This window comes from Gnatocerus cornutus, unplaced genomic scaffold (assembly GCF_029298725.1).
Source record: "Gnatocerus cornutus isolate USDA-ARS CGAHR unplaced genomic scaffold, icGnaCorn1.1 ctg00000509.1, whole genome shotgun sequence".
NCBI lineage: Eukaryota > Metazoa > Arthropoda > Insecta > Coleoptera > Tenebrionidae > Gnatocerus > Gnatocerus cornutus.
In genome coordinates this window covers 1-9,692 of record NW_028275821.1, presented here as the reverse complement: position 1 = coordinate 9,692, position 9,692 = coordinate 1, and the positions used below count along the sequence as shown (strand labels likewise).

The window sequence follows — 9,692 nt, the reverse complement described above, 5'->3', positions numbered from 1 at the left end:
AAATGTTTGGGTCGAACTAGCATCGATAGAAGGTAGATTTTATAATTTCAAGCTCCTAATTAAACGGGATCTAAAACCCTCTGGAAACTGAGGCGTTCGAAATTTTGATGAAAATTTTTCTAAGTCCGAAATAGGAACTGTGGCGGTCGAGCGAAATTTTTCTAAGTCCGTAGTCGAAACTGAGGTGTTCGAATTTTTGATAAAAATTTTTCTAAGTCTCATGTTGGAACTGTGGCGGTCGAGCGAAATTTTTCCAAGTCCGAAGTCGAAACTGTAGCGTTCGAACGAAATTTTTCTAAGTCCGAAGTCGAAACTGTAGCGTTCGGCGCTCATTCGTCTAAGTCCGAAGTCGGAAGTGTAGCGGTTGACAAATTTACATTGACCAAAAGTACGAGAAAAATCGAAATTAAATGCAAACGAACAAATGTTTGGGTCGAACTAACATCGATAGAAGGTAGATTTTATAATTTCAAGCTTCTAATTAAACGGGATCTAAAACCCTCTGGAAACTGAGGCGTTCAAAATTTTCATCAAAATTTTTCTAAGACCGAAGTAGGAACTGTGGCGGTTGACCGAAATTTTTCTAAGTCCGTAGTCGAAACTGAGGTGATCGAATTTTTGATGAAAATTTTTCTAAGTCTCATGTTGGAACTGTGGCGGTCGAGCGAAATTTTTCTAAGTCCGAAGTCGAAACTGTAGCGTTCGAACGAAATTTTTCTAAGTCCGAAGTCGAAACTGTAGCGGTCGACCAAAATTTTTCTAAGTCCGATTCGAAACTGAGGCGTTCGACCGAAATTTTTCTAAGTCCAATTCGAAACTGTGGCGGTCGAGCGAAATTTTTCTAAGTCCGAAGTCGAAACTGTAGCGTTCGGCGCTCATTCGTCTAAGTCCGAAGTCGGAAGTGTAGCGGTTGATAAATTTACATTGACCAAAAGTCCGAGAAAAATCGAAATTAAATGCAAACGAACAAAAGTTACGGTCGAACTAACACCAAACAAGGGTGGCTGTGATAATTTCAAACCCCTAACTAAACGGGATCTAAAACCCTCTGGAAACTGAGGCGTTCGAAATTTTGATGAAAATTATTCTAAGTCCGAAGTCGGAACTGAGGTGTTCGGTCGAAATGCCGTAAAAACGTAAAAAATATTTTTTTCAAAACACCGTTAACGGCATTCGAGTCCTAATGACCCTTGAAATTGATCTGCGAAATCAGAATTTTAAAATTCCGTCTCTAAGTACCCAAACGGACTTTTGCACCGAGCGATCAGACCGATTTACCCGACCCCTCGCCCATAGCGAGCGGCCGGCGCGCTATGGGATTTCGACCGTTTCGCGCATCGAGTGATTCAGAGCTGAACGCTGCCGCGCTGGCATATATAGGGATAGTAGTGGTGGTATGTAGCAGCGGACAAAAGCGTACGATCGAAATGTGATTTTATGTGCGTCCGATTATCTTGTTACCTCTCGTACACCGCGACTTACCCGTAGTTGGGACGATGGCCGGAATGTGTACCCTGTGGACCCACCATCGTTTGAGGGATGACAAATCTTGCCATTGACCATGCACAGCGAGATTGCGGATGCGGCGAGCGTTTCTATGTTAGCGGTCCAAATGCAATCAAAGATTTTATGTGTTCGTGTCAGAACGACCAAAAATTAACAAATGCGTCAACTCACTAAAGTCCGAGCGAGAATTTTGAAATAAATAAAATTTCATAAACTCGTAACGTGTGAATATTTCTAAAGAGAAATCTCACAATAAACCGTCGCTTTCAATCTAGCGAAGAGTATGGAGAATGTTTGAACTTTTGCTTGTCGACGACGATATTTTTTCTTTACGATAAAATTTCAAGTCGATGTGCCCAAAAATCTAAATTTTGAACTGGGAAATTATTTCTTCGTCCGATGAATCGCATTGATCTCTGTTTTTGACGAAAAAAAGACGGATAAAATGCAGCATTCAATCAAGGATATAAAATAAAAGAAAAATTTTCCGTAAAAACTATATTACAATGGAGGATTATGTTTCTACTTTTCGTCCGATGAGTCGCAACAAAAATAAGTAATCCATCCGTCGTTGTTCGTTTAGTCGATCTGAATGCACTGTAAAAATTTATTAAAGTAAAATGTTACGTTGCATTTCATGAATTTTGACAAACGTGTACCGAAATGTGTACAAATTATTTATTTCGACGACGACGACAACTTAGAACGGATGAATAAAATTAATTGTTGCAAGATTCAAACAAGGATGAAAAAGTCATAGAAAATTATTCCGTAACCATGATATTGGATTATTTTTTCTTCACTCTCTCCTCCGATGAGTCGCAACAAATAAAAATCCATAAATCAATTCATCCGTCGTTGTTCGTTTAGTCGATCTGAATGCACTGTAAAAATTTATTAAAGTAAAAATGTTACGTTGCATTTCATGAATTTTGACAAACGTGTACCCCGAAGTGTGTACAAATTATTTATTTCGACGACGACGACAACTTAGAACGGATGAATAAGAATAAAATTGTTGCAGGAGATTCAATCAAGGATGATGTGAGAAAAATGTCGAAAAATTTTCCATCCAGAAAGATCGCGTGGCGTTACGTCTCTTCTTACGAGGTTTTCGTTTCGCAGACACGCACACTTTCTTCAAAACAATAATAGGAAAGTGTTCAGTTTTTTATAAGAGCAGCAGGTGTCTTTCCGAAATTCTACGATTATTGTAGCTTATATGACTAGAAGGAAAGAAAGACTAAAACTCTCTTATTTTAAAACAAGAACGCAGTTCCCTGGTTGATCCTGCCAGTAGTCATATGCTTGTCTCAAAGATTAAGCCATGCATGTCTCAGTACAAGCCAAATTAAGGTGAAACCGCGAAAGGCTCATTAAATCAGTTATGGTTCCTTAGATCGTACCCACATTTACTTGGATAACTGTGGTAATTCTAGAGCTAATACATGCAAACAGAGCTCCAACCGGAAACGGAAGGAGCGCTTTTATTAGATCAAAACCAATCGGTGGCGGTCTCCGTCATCGTACAACTTGGTGACTCTGAATAACTTTACGCTGATCGCACGGTCTCGCACCGGCGACGCATCTTTCAAATGTCTGCCTTATCAACTGTCGATGGTAGGTTCTGCGCCTACCATGGTTGTAACGGGTAACGGGGAATCAGGGTTCGATTCCGGAGAGGGAGCCTGAGAAACGGCTACCACATCCAAGGAAGGCAGCAGGCGCGCAAATTACCCACTCCCGGCACGGGGAGGTAGTGACGAAAAATAACGATACGGGACTCATCCGAGGCCCCGTAATCGGAATGAGTACACTCTAAACCCTTTAACGAGGATCAATTGGAGGGCAAGTCTGGTGCCAGCAGCCGCGGTAATTCCAGCTCCAATAGCGTATATTAAAGTTGTTGCGGTTAAAAAGCTCGTAGTCGAATCTGTGTCCCGCGCCGCCGGTTCATCGTTCGCGGTGTCAACTGGCGTGCCGCGGGACGTCCTGCCGGTGGGCTTAGCTCGAGAGGGCGGCCCAACTCAATCCCGCCGCGGTGCTCTTCATTGAGTGTCGAGGTGGGCCGGCACGTTTACTTTGAACAAATTAGAGTGCTTAAAGCAGGCTAAAACTTCGCCTGAATACTGTGTGCATGGAATAATGGAATAGGACCTCGGTTCTATTTTGTTGGTTTTCGGAACCCCGAGGTAATGATTAATAGGAACGGATGGGGGCATTCGTATTGCGACGTTAGAGGTGAAATTCTTGGATCGTCGCAAGACGGACAGAAGCGAAAGCATTTGCCAAAAACGCTTTCATTGATCAAGAACGAAAGTTAGAGGTTCGAAGGCGATCAGATACCGCCCTAGTTCTAACCATAAACGATGCCAGCTAGCGATCCGCCGACGTTCTTCCGATGACTCGGCGGGCAGCTTCCGGGAAACCAAAGCTTTTGGGTTCCGGGGGAAGTATGGTTGCAAAGCTGAAACTTAAAGGAATTGACGGAAGGGCACCACCAGGAGTGGAGCCTGCGGCTTAATTTGACTCAACACGGGAAACCTCACCAGGCCCGGACACCGGAAGGATTGACAGATTGAGAGCTCTTTCTTGATTCGGTGGGTGGTGGTGCATGGCCGTTCTTAGTTGGTGGAGCGATTTGTCTGGTTAATTCCGATAACGAACGAGACTCTAGCCTGCTAAATAGGCGTATTTCGACATCCCAAAGGCCCGTCGATCCTGGGTTCGCCCGGTGGTCGTGCGCGGTTTTTACTGTCGGCGTACAAACAATTCTTCTTAGAGGGACAGGCGGCTTCTAGCCGCACGAGATTGAGCAATAACAGGTCTGTGATGCCCTTAGATGTTCTGGGCCGCACGCGCGCTACACTGAAGGAATCAGCGTGTCCTCCCTGACCGAGCGGTCCGGGTAACCCGCTGAACCTCCTTCGTGCTAGGGATTGGGGCTTGCAATTGTTCCCCATGAACGAGGAATTCCCAGTAAGCGTGAGTCATAAGCTCGCGTTGATTACGTCCCTGCCCTTTGTACACACCGCCCGTCGCTACTACCGATTGAATGATTTAGTGAGGTCTTCGGACCGGTACGCGATGGCGTTTCGACGTCGTCGATGTCGCTGGGAAGATGACCAAACTTGATCATTTAGAGGAAGTAAAAGTCGTAACAAGGTTTCCGTAGGTGAACCTGCGGAAGGATCATTAACGTGTCCTCGTACACACGAATTTTGACATATGTATAATTTATTATTATGCATTTTTATTTGATCGTGTCGATGTACACTTTATGTTTTTACAACACCGTCGTCGATGACATGGAGTCGACGGCACGATCTTTTGTCGTGCCGTTGCTTGTTTCTTTTTGAAACACCGTGTGTACGACGTTTTGAACTACGAATCGTACATATTCGGAAAAACAATAGCGTTACGCTGGCCCGCAGCGCCGGTCCTTGCGATCGAGTTTTTCACCTTTTTTGAACGAGAAAAACCGAATTCGCTCGGGCATACGGCTGTTTCTTCGGGTACCTAGATTTTTTGATTTTTTTTGTACTATCTCTCGATCTTTTCCAATGATGGAAAAAAGGAGGGACGCTTTCGGTTTTTCGACCGGATCGCGGAAAGTTGTGAACTCCACCGCGAAAGTCGAAAGACGTTAGAAGTCCTCTTTTTTCGGACACACGGAGAGGATGTAGCAGAGTAGTCGAGAAAGAAGAAAATCGCAGGTGTCGAATTAGGTTACGACTCCGTGGGTTTTAAATGATTTACGCCCGGCTACGGGACCGGCGAGAAACGCTCCCGATTTTACGATTCGCGTGAATGATGTTCGTCGTTAGACGCTTCAAAGAGTTTTTTGAAAGCGCCGTTAAACGAGCGATCACACACACATCACACCTTGCTTTTTTAATGTTTTTGGTAGATGTGGTAAAGTGATTTCGTTAGAAACGGTAAAATTCTCTTTACGGAGCGTACGACTGCACCATTTCAAAATTATATACACCGTCAATCGTCATTAAGTCACGATATAGAACGGTAAACTTGAGGATTTTATGTTAGACGCTCAGTCTGGCACGTCTATAGATTTTTTCGTCAAAATTCACGATCTGTCTTCGGTTTGGCGACGAAAAAATATAGAAAGAAAATTGAAACACGAACACAAAGACCGCCCGCGAAAATCTCTTTTCGCTTACGGCGGATACTAATTCGCTTTTTCATAACGAGTACGATGATGTAATGATGTGTTGATTCCGATCGATCAAAAACCGTCTCTTCGTCACACTTTTTAAAGTGCTTGACACACGCACACTAAATGAAAGACACAATAAAGGAAAACTACCGAAAATGTAGTTTATGAGAGAAAGCAGCATTATTTATTAAAATTATTGCTGAGAAAAAGGAAATTGGCAAATTCCTAATTAAAATCGTATCGAACATGTCCCATCTTCACACATACATGCTCGTACTTTGCGTGTAAAAGCGGAGACCGCGTGAAAAAGAAAAGTGCTTCTTTTTCGGTGCGCGGATACAAATTTGTGTTTGGGTTAATATTTTTTTTAATTTTTTCGTACGCGTAAAACTGAGACCGACGATCGCGTTCCCTTTCAGACGAGAAAGTACGGACGAAAGACAATTAAGAGCGAGAATCATAAATATCCATACCACAACACCGAAATTTTAGACGTGGCACGTTTCGGAACCACGAAGATCATTTTCGTTTCGGATGTACGCACGTACGCAAAAATTTTTGCAAGACGTGTATAGACAGCTGGACGATCGGCATGATCGGGGTTCTTGTGGAACGAGCGTTTAAATTTTAAAAAGATTACCCTGAACGGTGGATCACTTGGCTCGTGGGTCGATGAAGAACGCAGCTAATTGCGCGTCAACTTGTGAACTGCAGGACACATGAACATCGACATTTCGAACGCACATTGCGGTCCTCGGATATAATGTTCCCGGACCACTCCTGGCTGAGGGTCGTGTCAATTTCAAAGACTGCTCGGTTTTCGTTTTCGGACGAAAACGTCGGAGCGTGTTGGATGTGTTGCGACGCGTCGAATAGGTACTCATTAATGTACGTGATCGTCACTTACGTCACGATATAACGACGCACGCCTCGAACGTGTGCCGAGACGTTTACTCGAGCGTGTTTTTTCGTCAAAAAGGACGGGACGGGTATGCTTTGTATTTTTTTTTTACAAAGTCCGTCGGACGTCCACCTTGCGAATCATAAATACGAAAGTGTTTACGTCGGCACATGTTCTTGCGTGGTGTGTCGTAGAATCGTGTGTTTGTGTGCGTTTCTCGTGCAGCGAGTAAATTTGCGCGACATCTTAAGACGCGAAAGCGACCAACTACTACTTGTTGTAGTTGTTGGCTGGTCTTTCGGCGTAGCACGTCCTATTTCTTCAACATGTCGTCATTTAAAAAAAAAAATGGCGTTTTAAGGTTGAGAACGTTATAGACGGTCGTCGTGTCCGAGACGTGTAATGCAAATCGCGACAGACGTCAGATCGTAAGCGTTTCTGTAAACTTAGCCATTTTTTAAAAAGAAAAATGACGAACACGTATAGCAAGGAATGGGAGACGTGTCGTGATCGTCGAAATGACCGAATGAAAAATTTTTATTTTTCATATGCGACCTCAGAGCAGGTGAGACTACCCGCTGAATTTAAGCATATTACTAAGCGGAGGAAAAGAAACTAACTAGGATTCCCTCAGTAGCGGCGAGCGAACAGGGAGAAGCCCAGCACCGAATCCCGCGGCCGAAACCGGACGCCGGGAAATGTGGTGTTAGGGAGGATCCGTCATCCCGAGATCGTGCGGCGCGTCCAAGTCCATCTTGAACGGGGCCACAGCCCATAGAGGGTGCCAGGCCCGTAGCGACCGCTGCCGATAACGGGAGGATCTCTCCTCAGAGTCGGGTTGCTTGAGAGTGCAGCCCTAAGTGGGTGGTAAACTCCATCTAAGGCTAAATATGACCACGAGACCGATAGCGAACAAGTACCGTGAGGGAAAGTTGAAAAGAACTTTGAAGAGAGAGTTCAATAGTACGTGAAACCGTTCAGGGGTAAACCTGAGAAACCCGAAAGGTCGAAAGGGGAGATTCAGCGTGACTCGATGGCGGCGCTGGACGATCGTGTGACAGATGGCGTACGCGTCGTTTGCACCTTTCGTTTTGTCGATCTGCCGTCGAACGCGTGCACTTCTCCCCCTGTAGGACGTCGCGATCCGTTGAGTGCCGGTCTAAGGCCCGCGGTGGAGCTCGTTCGGACGGTTCGCCGTTCGCCGAATGAACCCGTGGTGTTTCCCGATCGGCTCGCTCGACGGTATACAGATGGCGCGGGGCCGCTACACAGTTAGCGTCCGACCTTCGGCAAGCGCGCCCGTCGTGATGGTGATCGGACCTGGTGCCGGTCCCGTCCCCGGGTGGCTGTTCGCTGAGGTGTTCTCGGACAGACCTCGTTGAAACGCCGATCTGCGACGCTATAGCTTTGGGTACTTTCAGGACCCGTCTTGAAACACGGACCAAGGAGTCTAGCATGTGCGCGAGTCATTGGGATTTAACTAAACCTAAAGGCGCAATGAAAGTGAAGGTCCGCCTTGCGCGGACCAAGGGAGGATGGGCGGTCGTTACGGCTGCCGCCCCGCACTCCCGGGGCGTCTCGTTCTCATTGCGAGAAGAGGCGCACCAAGAGCGTACACGCTGGGACCCGAAAGATGGTGAACTATGCCTGGTCAGGACGAAGTCAGGGGAAACCCTGATGGAGGTCCGTAGCGATTCTGACGTGCAAATCGATCGTCGGAACTGGGTATAGGGGCGAAAGACTAATCGAACCATCTAGTAGCTGGTTCCCTCCGAAGTTTCCCTCAGGATAGCTGGCGCTCATAGCATACGAGTTTCATCCGGTAAAGCGAATGATTAGAGGCATTGGGGTCGAAACGGCCTCAACCTATTCTCAAACTTTAAATGGGTGAGATCTCCGGCTTGCTCGAACTATTGAAGCCGCGAGACTCGAATCAGAGTGCCAAGTGGGCCATTTTTGGTAAGCAGAACTGGCGCTGTGGGATGAACCAAACGCCGAGTTAAAGCGCCTAAATCGACGCTTATGGGATACCATGAAAGGCGTTGGTAACTTAAGACATCAGGACGGTGGCCATGGAAGTCGGAATCCGCCAAGGAGTGTGTAACAACTCACCTGCCGAAGTTACTAGCCCTGAAAATGGATGGCGCTGAAGCGTCGTGCTTATACTCGGCCGTCAGAGGCATGTGCGGTCAGGTTATTAAATTAACCGGCCATGAAGCCCTGACGAGTAGGAGGGTCGCGGCGGTGAGCGCAGAAGGACTGGCCGTGAGGCCGTCTGGAGCCGCCGTCGGTGCAGATCTTGGTGGTAGTAGCAAATACTCCAGCGAGGCCCTGGAGGACTGACGTGGAGAAGGGTTTCGTGTGAACAGCCGTTGCACACGAGTCAGTCGATCCTAAGCCCTAGGCGAAAGCCGATGTTGATGTGGTGTAGATTTTTGTCGTTGGTCGCAATTCGCAATTGTTGACGGAAACGTACGGAATTGTGCACACACCCGATGGGCGAAAGGGAATCCGGTTCCTATTCCGGAACCCGGCAGCGGAACCGTTTATAATTCGGGCCCTCGAAAGAGAGTTCGTCGGGGCAACCCAAAAGGACCCGGAGACGCCGTCGGGAGATCCGGGAAGAGTTTTCTTTTCTGCATGAGCGTTCGAGTTCCATGGAATCCTCTAGCAGGGAGATATGGTTTGGAACGCGAAGAGCACCGCAGTTGCGGCGGTGTCCGGATCTTCCCCTCGGACCTTGAAAATCCGGGAGAGGGCCACGTGGAGGCGTCGCGCCGGTTCGTACCCATATCCGCAGCAGGTCTCCAAGGTAAAGAGCCTCTAGTCGATAGAATAATGTAGGTAAGGGAAGTCGGCAAATTGGATCCGTAACTTCGGGATAAGGATTGGCTCTGAGGATCGGGGCGTGTCGGGCTTGGCGGGGAAGCGGGTCGCGACTGACGTGCCGGGCCTGGGCGAGGTGCAGGGTGTGTCGCTTCGGCGGTGTACTTCGAATCCGAGCTCGGTCCCGTGCCTTGGTCTCCCGCGGAACCGTCTTGCTGCGAGGCTCCGAGTGCGCCCGCAAGGGCGTTCGGATGTCCTCTTCGGCCGCCATTCAACGGTCAG

At 47.0% G+C, this 9,692-nt stretch overlaps 2 non-coding genes and 1 pseudogene across 2 annotated transcripts; all 3 read left to right on the top strand.

The window, feature by feature from the left end:
• The first annotated feature begins 2,783 nt into the window (after window positions 1-2,783).
• Window positions 2,784-4,704, top strand: LOC148165211 (small subunit ribosomal RNA). Its single transcript, XR_015771671.1, has one exon. It is a non-coding gene; the product is annotated as a small subunit ribosomal RNA (ribosomal RNA).
• Window positions 4,705-6,320: 1,616 nt separating this feature from the next.
• LOC148165210 (5.8S ribosomal RNA) lies at window positions 6,321-6,477 on the top strand. Its single transcript, XR_015771670.1, has one exon. It is a non-coding gene; the product is annotated as a 5.8S ribosomal RNA (ribosomal RNA).
• A 658-nt stretch (window positions 6,478-7,135) lies between these two features.
• LOC148165209 (large subunit ribosomal RNA) lies at window positions 7,136-9,692 on the top strand (annotated as a pseudogene; the record flags this gene model as incomplete).